The sequence below is a fragment of the Aquila chrysaetos genome, chromosome 11 (genome assembly GCF_900496995.4).
Source record: "Aquila chrysaetos chrysaetos chromosome 11, bAquChr1.4, whole genome shotgun sequence".
Taxonomy (NCBI): domain Eukaryota; kingdom Metazoa; phylum Chordata; class Aves; order Accipitriformes; family Accipitridae; genus Aquila; species Aquila chrysaetos.
The window spans coordinates 22,725,263-22,738,769 of NC_044014.1; the positions used below are offsets into that span (position 1 = coordinate 22,725,263).

General features: G+C 39.8%; 1 long non-coding RNA gene across 1 annotated transcript in view; it reads right to left on the reverse strand.

Moving 5' to 3' along the window:
* LOC115348027 overlaps positions 1-8,361 on the reverse strand; it is a 96,442-nt gene extending 88,081 nt beyond the window's left edge. The window contains exon 1 of the long non-coding RNA XR_003925713.1: positions 8,261-8,361. This is a non-coding gene — a long non-coding RNA (uncharacterized LOC115348027). The remainder of the gene's footprint in view (positions 1-8,260) is intronic.
* Positions 8,362-13,507: the final 5,146 nt, after the last annotated feature.

A 13,507-nucleotide genomic window follows, 5' to 3' on the forward strand; every position in this document is an offset into this window, starting at 1 on the left:
CAACTGAAGAGGGAACAGGAACAGCACCAAGAAGGTATGGGGAAAATAGCAACCATTACCAATATCCAAGACCTACAGAGGCAAAGACGACAATGATCATGTGGTACCTCTCAGTTGGCAAATAACAGGGGAGCAACTACAGAGCCCTTGTTTGTAGGGCTTGAGAGGGGCCAATGCTTCGTAAAGCAGTCTGCAGGCAAGAGCCTTATATTGTTTGTGGAAACAATAGGGACTAAACTGATCCTAGCATCTAATAAAACACCAAACCCAAGATAAGAAACGGAGAGGTTGCACCCTCTTCCCAAGCTTTTCCTGTCAGTGACGTATATGTCGCTCAAGACATTCATGCCCACGACACCATTACTGACAGCAAATCACACTTGGAAACTGGGGCTTCCTTTTGCCGCATAATCTAATCTTTAGATCTCACTTCTAAGGTACCTGTCACTATAATATTGAACTCTAATGAAGTGCCTATATCCCATGGGTCCATTTGGTTACGGGTCCTTTCTTTACACAGCCTCCAGCTGTCAGTCCCTGTCCCTAAAACTTATCAACAAGGAAAACATCAGTCAGTTCTCTTTTATACTGGCATTGAGAGCTTCAATTTGAAACGGGAGACAATCCAGAACCAAGTCCCTGGGTTGCAGGCCACAGTCTCTCCTGGGTAGAAACATAACGCAAGCCCTATATACCGCTGTCTCTGGGCACTTGAAACCATGTGTTTTGAGACACAAAATCTGAGTTCCAGCTTCAGCATTGCCATGATTATCCCAAAAGTTGAAATGACACGGCTATGAGATCCTCAGCGGACAGATTTTCTACAGTAATTACTAAAAGAAAGCTGAAATCTAACATGGAACAAAAAACCTTGTGAACCTCCCATCTTATTATCACACCTATGTAAATAACAGCAACAAAACATGTTCTTGAAGTGCTGTATTATGAACAAACAAAAAGCTAACTTGGTATTTTCTCTATTTGAATGCATGCAATTTTCTCCAAAATTGTTTTAATTTGTATTTTTCTTTAAGAAAATGTAGATAAAATTTTAGTAGATACAATGAGAAGACAGTAGAAGGTCAGCACATCATTCACTGCATTCAGTGAAAATATCAGAGATCTATGGATAGGAAAAGCAAAATGAGAAACGCAGAGGAACAAAAAGGATAGAAGAGAGCTGACTACAATCACAGGGTGATATTTTACTCACATTTATCAGTCATCTGCTGTGGATTTTAAGTTTATTTTCAGATGAGATTAAATAGCCTATCTCCAAGTTATAGGCAGGGAAATTAAGGCACAGAGAAGTTTGAATGCCACAGAATTAGGAACAGAACCAAAGTCTCAGCCTTGTTCGAGAAAAAGAACAATTGATCACTCCAGCAAACTTCCAACAGCTTCTCCATTTCTTGAGACCTTTCACCACAGAAAGATGCCTTTTTTCAAAACATTCCAGTTACTAGGTTTGATCCTGAATAGCTGGGTGAGATTCTGCAGCCTGTGGTATGCAGCAGGCCACAGTATACAAGCTAATAGTCCTTCTGGGCTTGAAAACTATGAAAACTGAAGATTAAATTATTCCCTGATGTAAATCCACTGAAATCAACTGAATTTTGCCAGGAATGGCTTTAAACCAGTTATGGTAACCTGTTTGCTCATAGAAGACAGACAAGGCCCTGAACTACAATTCTATCATTTTTTATTCCCTTGTAATGCACACAATTCTCCCACATAATGTTTCCAGAGTCATGACTGCCCCTTTTCTTTTTACACCCGTTATCAAATCTGACTTCTAATTTCCAAAGTAGTGGGGCAAATTCATTGGTGGTGTAATTCTCTTACTATCAGTAAAGTTAGACTACAACTGAATTTACCCCTTTCCAGTTTCACATTCTGTATTTATTCAACAGTCTGTGCATAATGGTCCAAGCTGACAAGTATTCTGTATACGAAACAGTTCAGAAATAAGAACATAGAAGATGCAGAAGACTGAGCAAGCACTTACAATGCAGGTTTACATCGACTGCAAATTTCTTTCAGAATTGTCTATCTATTTCAGCCTCGACAAATTAATTTTCTGAAAATCCAAGTCATTCAGTTTGATACGCTGAATATGAAATGTATACCCCTTTAAACTCAAATCTGTAATGCTTTCTTAAAATTTAGTTCAATTTTACTTTTTTTTTAAATAAAAAAAAGCAACCACACTAAGTGTAAACATTTCGGGCCTAAGGAAAAAAATGCTTGTTTCGGACTAAAGGAATTATCCCCCGACTTGCTCCATATCCCCCACTTTTTTGGTGCTGCAATCAGTTATTGGAAATATCCTACTTCAACATCCAATAATCCACCTGGTTTTCCTTGGGCTGAATTTTCTAAGCTTTGCTCACTCCTACCCTGCTGCCCCTGACACCAAAGTTAAGCAAGTGGAGCCTGTGTACCGGTGAATACCAGTTAACAGGGATAACCACTTCCATTTACTTTGTGCTTGTGTAAATAGTCACATAAAGTGTGGGACTTGGGACATATGTTTATAGTCTCCTGCTGAGCAGGAGCATTGCCAGCATCTGCTTTCTGACTGATGTTGGGTCTCCTAAAACAAGATTTTAGTGGCAAGAGCAAGTTACTTCTTTGTTGGGTTTGGTGTGGGGTTTTGTGGTTTGGGTTTTTTGGCTGTTTGTTTTTTTTTTTTTTCCCCCTCCTCATCTTCTTGCCTCTTCCACCTTCCTTCCCAGGTTCCAGGAAAATACCATCTCCTGTCAGTACAATGTATTAACTTATACATAATTTCTGTGCTTTTCCTGTTTTAGAAAACAATGTAGCTTGGTGGCAGTTAGGAGGAGATTGTCAGCCAGATCTCACTGACCAAAGTGCAGCTATGCTGATTTACACCAACAGATTATCAAACTCTTTGAAAAGCTAGGTACAAGTCTTATTCCCCCCCCCGCCCCCCCCCATTACTAAAGTGATTAAAACAGTAATACAGGTTGCAAAGTACCTAGCCACAAAAGCTGTGGCTTCCCCATACCTTCTTTGCCAGGAACTGTAGCTACTTGGATTTTTGGACATGCTTTTCAGGCTGAAAACATAAATTCAGCACAACAAAACTTTTTTCAGAGCAACCACTTTTGACAAACTACACTAATTAAAACATTTGATGAAAAAGTATTTTTAAACTTTTATGAAAAATTCCAGTTTTCATATTCAAAATTATTCCAAGTACTAAGCTTTTTTTAAAGAAAAGCTCTTCATTTCCATTTGACAGTTTAAGATCATCAAAATCTTAAATTCTCTCCACAGACCCAAACCAATGCTTGAGGTTTTCTCTCATTGTAGTTCATAAAATGTGCTCACAATTTTAATTTCTCATCCTTGCCCAAAAAGGAACAATTTCTCAGGATTTAGAGTTTTTCCATAGTACAAGAAAAGTGTTTCCCATCCAGATTTACCATAATTTTGTTGTACCACTCTACAAATATCATTATTGTCTTTGTGCCTCAATTCTTTACCTGCAGAACTGGAATAACACTGCCCTCACTTACCAAGGCCCTAAAACCCAGGGAAGTTTCTTGAGATATTTAGATCGGCTTCGAGGCACGGAACGACTGTAAAGTTTCCCCCAAAGTTATAGCTAGCCAACATTTAGCATTTAGGGATAAAAAAAAAAAAAGTGTACAAATTCACTAATTAAATCATAGGGACCCAATAGTGTAATAGACTAAAATTGAATTGGATACCAGAGACTGACTGAAACTTCTAAAGCATCTTGACTACCATAGTCACACAGTCTTACCTTTTTCTTTGTTCATCTAGCATTATCCTGAAATGGAGAGGTCTTGCTTAGGTATTCTTTGCTTAAGACTCTGAGAAGGGAAGACATATCTTTGGGATTAAAGGTATCTATATGCAACTGTGCAATATAAATTCAATTACAAACTCAGCTACAGTTCTCTGACAGTAAACAAACCATTTCCTTTGTTCCTCAATTTCCCTTACTTATCTCAGCTTTTTTATCAGCCCTACCCAATCATTTTCAATTCTTCTGAAGATCTTGTCATGTGCTTCTCAAATCCAATACCGTGTGTTTGTATGGGTCATTCTAGATGCTCCCATAAAGTAACTAAAAGTAATAATAACATTTAGAAAGATGTACATACACAGCTTCCTGATTCAGAAAGAGCTATAAACTGGTATAGTTGGATGGGGGTGTTTGTGTGGTGTGTGGAGATAGAGAGTAAAAATGGTGGTAAAGTATAATATGAAAAAAGAGGAAGAGAACAAAGAACAGGCTGAATGTGAGTCTCTCATAAGAGCAAAAAAGTTTAGGCCTCCTACAAAATACCCCTAATTAAGCAGAGCTCTTGGATAACTCCAGTTTGAGAATTACTTTCATGCAAAGATTCCCTCTCTTTTTATTGCAAACTCTGTTAACATCTATGCACTGTGGGGTAAGATGGTTGAGAATTTTTTTTTTTCTAATAGTGCTTTCATATAGTTCACCAAACAATCTGTGGAAGTGCCAAGACAAAACAGCAGTGAAATATCCTTCTAACTGAGGAGGGTAAGATAATGAAAGCAAAAAGTATTCAAGAAGATCCTTGCAGATAAAAAACAATATACATATATAGATGTCTTTTGGTGTTTTGCTATTTTTCATACTCTGCTTTGTAGGATTGAAAAAGATTAAGATAAGAGGAAGAGAAGGTAGAAACTGCATAAGAAACTAACAATCCCTTACACACAATTACGTAGAAGTAAAGCTCTGCTGGTTGGGACTACAGGCCACAGGAGATCCAGTAGAAGAATACCTCTAGGGAACTCCAAATACTCTGGAGAGCTAGAACGCAAGACTGGCTGCATTCACTCTGAGCAAGGGGTCCCTGCTGTAATGCCCCCCAGGCTCCCCCCATCCTCCTGTCAGCCAGCTCAGGGACCAGGCTGGTGTCCCCCACAGCCCCCTCCCTATTGGTGTGCCTGCCTGTCTCCGCAGACAAACTAGGGGGAACTGGTGTATGCTCAGGCTGCAGCCCCCCTTCCCATATGGGACAAAGATACAAATGAGACACACTTGGACTCAGAAGCACTTCTAGGTTCTCCAGCTTGCACACATCCATAGCAACCAAAACTGAGATGTAACAGAGAGTGGCTCAGAGACAGTTGTGGGAGAGGCCACAAAAGAAACCAACTTCTTCTTAAATGGCTCACAAAAAAACCCACCAAAATATCAGCATCACTTTGCTTCTAGAAAAGAGCCACTTCAGCCACTCATTATCAGTTCCAAAGCCACCGAGTTCCCCTCTTCACTGTTTTTCCCTACAAAATAAAATTAATACAGTCCCCCACAGACTCTTCTTCTAATAGCCTGACACACCATCTTTTTCCTCCACAAATTTTTTACCCTAGAAACAGGATTACAAACGTTCCCCTCTACATTTTGTACAAGAAAGTGAAATAAGATTAAAGTAAAAGCAGGGGCAGCACTACGAAATGACAGGCATTCGCCTACTCTGTGCTACAGCTAGCGCACAACACTGATATCCTGAAACTCTTCAGAGCTAGATAAAGACCTGGAGAAGTGACTGTAGAGATGATACTGTACTGCTTCCCTGCAAGGGAAAGAACAGCTGATCTAATATGCCCTTTTGCATCTCTCATTCCCCGCTCCTTGCCTCATCGCATTTTTCCTCTGTTCTTTAAATTATTTGATTTCAAAAACTGTATGAAAAAGAGTGAGGCAACCACAAATAGAATTTAAAGGTAACACTGCCTGAAATTTAAGAGAGACAGGCTTTCACTCCCAGTGTCCACCACTGGCTTTTTGACAGTACTTAGAACAACAGAGTAGAGGCTAACAGGTCTTACCCATGCTAGTACAAGTCCTAACAAGCCAGCTCTCTTCATAACCCAGTCCCCTTCTTCCTACCTCTTTCTTTTTCTGCTGCTATTCTCCCCCCGGCTTTTGCTTATTCCTCCCCATGTCTTTCCTCCTCTTCTGTTTCCCCTCTCCCCCATTTCCATTCCAAAAGTTCTCAGTTAAAAGCATTGCCTGAAGCAAGATCACATCTCCAATAAGAGAGGCAACTTCATTACAGTTTAACATAAAAAGATCAGCTGATATCGATCCATAATTTGGACAAGTGCCATGCTATTGACAGGAAGACAAAATAAGTTAGAATGGCCATGTTTCAAAAATTCTGTATGTACACTCAATCACTAGAACAGAAATTGCAGCTGGGTATATAATAACACAGCCGTGTTCTCTATTTCCCCTGTAGATCAATGCTAATATGAGGAGGGCCACAGAAGATGGATGTTACCAACAGAAAACCTTGAAATTCCAGGTTTGGACTTGGGTGGCTTCACGGATAAAAGAGTGTGTGTGCAATGGCAGTGTAATTTAAATATGAAAGACCAAACTCCTTCCTTAATACCCAAGAATGCTCTACTTCAAAGTAGTCACTTCTGCATTTAAATTCAAGTTAGGGAAAACAGAAACTGACCCAACATCCTGCCTTATCTAAGTACACAGGCTTTAGTTCACACACCTAGGGGACCCCAGATGGATGACTTAGTGGGGTTAGGCAACCATAGGACAATATACCTTCACATACTCACAGATACACAGAAAAATACATATAAGCTTTCTATACATTACTGAACAATCACTCTGCTAGAAGGTAATTTTTACAGAAGGTAGGTGGTGGCAGGAAAGACAGAGTATTTCTTTCTGTTACTTTTTACTAGAAACCATTTTGCCAGGCTACTGAAGTGTCACAAAATTTCTAGCCCATGCTGGCTATGTTTCACTAGTAAGGTTTATGACCTCCACGCAGCAGATGTTTAAACTTCTCAGCAAGGACCAAATACAAGAACTTCAGCACCAAAAATACAGTCCTCTACCATTTGAGCTAACTCAAACAGATATTTACTGTAATAGATATTTATTCTTTGTACGGACCAACTGATACAGAGACTAAAACAGCCAAGCAAGGCATTATACTTGCACTTTGCCAAAAGCAATTCTTTTTGAGTACTCAGCTCTGCTAAGGTCAAATTCCCTACACACACCTCTACCATAACAAGGCTGGATCCAATCACAGTTCACATGGGAGGGTTGCACAAGACTACAGGCCACCAAAGCAATGCTAGTGTCCCCAGGAAGTTAGCACTCCAAAAATCTCAGCCATGAGACATGTAGTTCTACCATTCCTGCCTAAAAAACTCCTGTAGCTAATAGCAGCGAGGATCTTATTTTCTCTATAAGCCTGCTATTTGAGACCAACATAACTCACTTAGCAATGCGTTGCACACTATTCCTGATTATGTAGGAATACCAAGTAATTGAAGAGAAATAATACGCATCAATGACTTGGATTTTTACTAGGATTTATCCCTTCCTGTTTCCTCCAGATTGACATGTATTCATCTTCAAGGCTGAGGACTACAAGCCACACAGTTAACTCAAAATTCTGATGTTGCATTGGTAAATCCTTCCATATAAAAGGAGATGTATACATATAAATATACATATATCTTTCTCTGCTTTCACTACCCCTATTCAGGAGCTTCTTCAGTACTTTGAAACAAGTTCATGTTGCTAATGTTACATTGTACGAAGAGAGAGTATTTTTTAAAAGGTGTATAGTCCGGGTCATTCACAGAAAGTGTTCACTTTCAAATTGTTCAGTAAAGCAGACTCACTTCCCAGAAAAGATGCTGCCCCATCAAAACTTCAGTTCACATTTCAGCCTTGATCTGAATCCAAACTCTACAACCAGCCTTTATCTTGACAACGAGCCAAACCTTTCTTCAGATACTCCTGCATTTTCTGAGCTGCACAAAACCCGTGCTGAGGGTTGTGACTCATACCCATTATTAGTTTAGTCAGATTATAGACAGTTTTGATGTCTGGTTCTCAGTACAATGCTGTAATGTTTAGGACATGTATGGGAATGGTGAAGGAGGGGGTTGTTAACCGCATTTCTATCGATCACAGACTTATAGACCTACCTGCGGAGGGACTGTACCAGCAGAAATGCTGTAAGAGCCGCAGGTCTTCAGATCGTCCTTAAACTCTCATGAAATCCCATTCAGTGAGCTATAACTGCCCTTTCACCTTGCTCTTCCTTCCGAGCCCATCTGGCTAATGGGTCAGAAGTGAGGACACCTGTGCACAAAGCCATTGAAGCCGGGAGATTATTTGCCAACTCTGGAGTTTAGTTCTCATCTGAAGCACCTGCTGTCGGCCCTGGCTCACGTGGGGGCTGAATCCACGACCGGTGGCCTCTGATTCACCTTTTCGCTGTTTGTTCTGTTAGCGTCATTGGAGGGGTATGCAAGGAGCACGGCCCGTCTCCCTCCCACGCGGGGCTTTCCGGGAGCTAACGCTCCTCGCCTCCTCCACCGGGATGCTGCAGAGTTGCAAAGCTCCTACTGCGGCCTCAGAGTGGCATCTAGTGCTCAGCTGCTGCACTGCTCTTCATCAGCACCCCTCCGCAGTTTCTCTGCTCTGTCACGGTTCTCGCACAGATCAGCCCACGTGCTGCCCAAAAAACAGGGTGAAGGACTCGGTCTTGGACAACAAGCAAAATAACTGGGCTACCTCAAGGACATGAGTGCACTTCCCTCATAAACTGCAGGATTAATTGATTCCACGGGAAGCAATCAGTGGTACAGTAAAATAAAGAGGGAGTAAACTTACCCTTCTGGTTAACCAGACTGTGCTGTATGAAGAGGGTAATTCCTATACAGCCCAAACTAGAAGATGGCAAGTTCTATTTAACAACATTCACCCTCCACTGTGCACTTGTTACAGTGGTTTTACTGATATGTACCTATGGAAATCTGATTGAAAGTACTAAGCATTTCTTCAAAGGCCATGCCTGTTCTCAGATACTGCAACTTCTGTTCACTGCTGCTCAGAACAAATTGTCTCCTAACCCTAATTTTTCAAATTCATTTTTCCTCCTCTTCTGTGTGCCAGTCAAATTTAAAAAGCAGAACCCTCCAAGAGCAGGGCATCAAAAGAAGACAAGGAACTGGATGCACATCCAGGGAGTATTTTCCAGATATCAGAAATAACAGCCATCAGAATCTGAAAGACACAAATTGCCTGGAGCGCTTGAGGGAACTCCTGAAGACAGTATCCTTTTTTTTATGATTATTTTTTTTATTACATGATTTACTCAAGTATAATTTTATGGTGTACAATTTAATCAGAACGCTCTGCAGGCAGATACATTATCCCAGCTGAGTACGTTTCCTCTTTTCAGTCTGCCTGAGTTGAAGTGGTTGGATATGCTAAAGAAAAGCTACATAATTATATAAGAAGTGTGTAGCTTTTTAATACACTTTTCAATAGCAGATCTCAAAGTGTTTTAAGAAAAAAAAGGTCAAATGTTGCTTGCCTTACTTTGTCCATCTGTGAAATGAGGATAATACCTAAAGACAGAGGGAGGTGAGGATCAGAACCTGAGTGTCCTGAGCTCTTTCCACTACAGAAATAGTTAGATTTTTCCCATTACATCCAACAAAAGAAATACAGCCAAACAAAAGAAATTGGAGATAGCAGTAAGACAGTGCTTAAATTATGTTCTGATCCTCTCCATATTTTAGTTCTGCCAACTGCAAAAGTCAGGCATTTATTATGTAAATTCAGAGACATGTTCAAATATAGCTAGATATGTAGCATAATTTTCCAGCTCTTAAAATTCCTCTAAATTAGGGAAAGCCTTCACACTTGAATTCTGGCTGGGTTAGCTGATACAAAAAACAGAAGACAAAAATGACTTTCACATAGGAATGCAACAGAACAACAGATCCTGTCAATATTTTATCTATAATATACATGACAAACTAACAAGCTTCCAATAATTAAATTTAAAACAGTTTGGCCTTGGCCTGGCAAACTGTCCAATATCTACATTGGCACATGGCTGAGAAGAAGTATTCTAGGGTCAGAAATTTCTTCCTGGCAGTACGGCCTGCATTCACAGGTAAAATGCAAGAAATCACAACAGTCTTGATGCTGCAAATGTCAATTGCTTCAGAACAACACAACACCAACTAGTAGCAGACTGTTGTCCAAGGCTAGAAACAGTGCTGAGAAAGACCTGTATCACACTTACCAAAAAAAAAAAAAAAGTGTACATTGTGAGAGTCATACACCTATTACTGAACGCCAACTACCTACAAGAAGCTCAGAAAAGCTGTCAATGTTGAGCACACAGCGCTTACAAGATCTGCACCCAGGACACCATGTCTAAAAGCTCCTCCTAGCTGTGGGATCATCTGATATTGTCAGCTGGGAAGTTCTTTTTGCTGTAACTTCCATCAACTTTAGAATTACTTTTTCCACTGGCTTAAGTACATCACCATCTTATGTAACAGCATCAAGGGGGCCTTTTACAGAACAAAAGCCTCTTCAGGGCTCTTCAGTACCATCTTCTTACTGCTCCTTTACAGTTGGCCAAATCGAAGGAGCAGCTTGAGACACCCGGGCCCCTTATAGACTAGCTTTGCTCGACATGTTGTAATCAGAGACTGAAAAAACCCTTTGTTCCCCAATTATTTTGGTCTTTCACATCCTCAAAAATTCTCCTAAGTAGCACACTTCTAACTGTAGGATGAGTCAGGGAACACAAATTCCCAATTCCTTTTTCTGGCTCTGCCACAGACTCATACTGAGACTTTGGAAATACATGTCATCTTTCTGTGCTCCAGCCCACTGTATATAAAATTATAAGACAAATGTAAAGCACAGCAAGTTCCCTGACAGAAAGATGACAAATTATTCATTTACTTATTATTCATGTACTTTGCTACTTATTTTTAGATAAATTGCTCATTTCTCTGTCACAAAAAAAAGTTTTTTATACCTGTGAACACTAGAAAGCTAAATAAGTCACAATACAAGAATGAACAGATTCATTTGTCACAGACAACCTCAGAATTGTCTGTTATTTGACTACAAGACCTTTGTAACTATGATAAGATGTACATGTAGCAGTAAATAAGAGGAGGCAAAGAGTGACAGAAAAGAACCAAGGAAATATTCACTTGGAACTCTCCCATTACCAAGGAAGAGTAAAGACAGAAAGTCTCTGATAAATCTAATTGTAACCTCGAGATGCAGATTAATTTACCTGTAAGACTCTGAAACTGCAAGATGAGTTTCCCAGGAGAAACGGAAAGAAACATCTTTTGGATTTCAAATTAAGCATATTTGTAATCAACTGCGAAAGTAATATGAGAGCATGGCAATAGCATTTTCAGTGTTTAATGGCTTACGCTTTCATTTGTCTGCCTTCTATAACACACCCAGCAGAGGGCTCCAGGACCCCAGTCTTGCTCGTTGTCCTGAAAAGCAGTATTCCTCCAAAGTTCCTGCAAAATTGGAATTGGAGAGTTGGAATCTCCTTTGGCTTGAGCAGAAAATCTGGGAGCGGTGTGCACTTTCAAAGAGGTGTACAGAGGTTGTTTAAATTTCTGTAAAGCTCTGAGATTGAACACTCATTGTTGTTCAAAAAAAAAAAAAAAAGGACTTCTCAAAATACACTTATTCTAAATTACAGAAATGGGTCTCTGTACAGGACTGAAGAGAAATCACAATTAAAATGCAGTTCGGTTTAGTAAGAATAAAAGCAGTGGACAAAAGTTAAAGGTATGCACCGGTATCCTAGGCTTAACAACAGGGAAGAGAAAATATTTTGAACAGTCTCAAGGACACATATGAACATGTGATAGGATTAACTAAAAAAAAATGGGAAATAAAGCCAGAATATCAAGAAACGTATCCCAGTAATGAGCTCCTTTCTTCAGATTAAGCCCCATCGCCGGAGGCTTTCAAAGCTAGAGTAGACAAAAACTGTAGAATACCCACTGTAGGGAACATGCCTGCATTACGCAGGGGGCAAAACCAGGTGGAAAGGATACTTCTTTGTTCTCTGATTTCAATTCAAATATAAAAGAGAAGCACATGTAACAGCTAAAACTACTCACATACAAATATCATCCACCCATATATTAAAATGCCACAGAATTATTTCAAGTATATTTTACAACAAGGAGTTAATAATAAGCTGGAGAAGGAACAATTTTCCTCTGGCTTGATTCAACACACTTGCATTATTTATCATGTTTGTGAAAGAATATGAATCCCATCAAATAATTAGATGGTGTGTAAACCTCCCTGGTTGGCAGCAGCCTGTGACTGACAAGTAGAAGGGCTCTCCAAGAACAATTTCCTGCGCTGTCTCTCCCTTCCGCCTGGACCCTCAGTGAAGGGTGTGTTTTGTGTGTTTGTATAGGGAATCCCTGTGGAGTTTTTGTTGAGCTTTAGGTCAAAACACTCTGAATTTAACTTTAAATTGGGGAGCTATTAGATGCCATATTTGTTCAAGTATCTATTACAGTATTACAATACTGGTCATCTTCCATTAGTGTAAATGAAGAAAAAAAAAAAAAGGAACCGCCCTCTTGCATCATTTTGGGTTAGAATAAGGTGAGAAGGTGAAATATCAAATTGCAGCAAAGTATGCTAAAAGAGAGAAGTCTAAGTAGTTATAGGAGAATTTTAAAATGCGGTGAGGCATTTTAACTTAGATTTTCTCAGATCTCTCATTCGAAGCCCAGTGTGGTTCTCTCCTCCCTCCATTATCCCCAGGATAGACTGCCCTGATCATCAGCCAGGTTGATGGTCAGCCTCAAAGTACTTGTAGTAGAAAAAAAACCAGAGGTCCTGTCTGTTGCTGTTCTGAAGCCTATGACTTACAAATCATAGGATTTGTAAGGATTTACAAACTGTCTGAACCAATGGCATCTGAGAACACTCAAAATTTCTCATGGGCCTCAAGGTTTCCAAGGAAGTCAAGGAAACTCCAAAGCAGACTGAGGCAAAACAAGTAAATCCTTAAATTCTGCTGACTAATAGGGTGCCATGAGCCACCTGTGGAAAAAGCTGGTAGAACCTCATATGCTCTCATAACATAAATTAGTTTAGGAAGTTCTCTTCTAGTTCAGTCAAGAATTGGCGAGGGAAGTTAGGTCAGACAAAGTAACTGCAATTGTTTCTCTTAGCTTTAAAGATTGTTAATTTCTAGGGGCATTACATGTACTGCTTCATTTTCTTCAAAAATTCCCCTTCCACTTCACTGTGATGTAATCCAATTTCCACTGTGTACCTGCCCCAGAAGCAACTGCATTTTCAGCATGTCCTTTATACAGTGGGGTCACACATGTTGAAAGCCATCCTAGAAATAGCAGGCTTGTTGGAGGATTTTCAAACTATTTCCCAAACTAAGGTAAAACCAGAGATCGGAAGACAAGTAATACAGCATAGTTGATTAGTTTCAGTTAACATATGGGTAAGTGCAGCAAAACACAGTCAAAAGCAGAAGAATTCAAAGACAGTGAATTCTCCTACAATGAAGCATATTCATACAATGTCAAGGGAGGATTACATATACTTTTAAGTGGAAATAAACAATGAAAACAGACTCTGCTC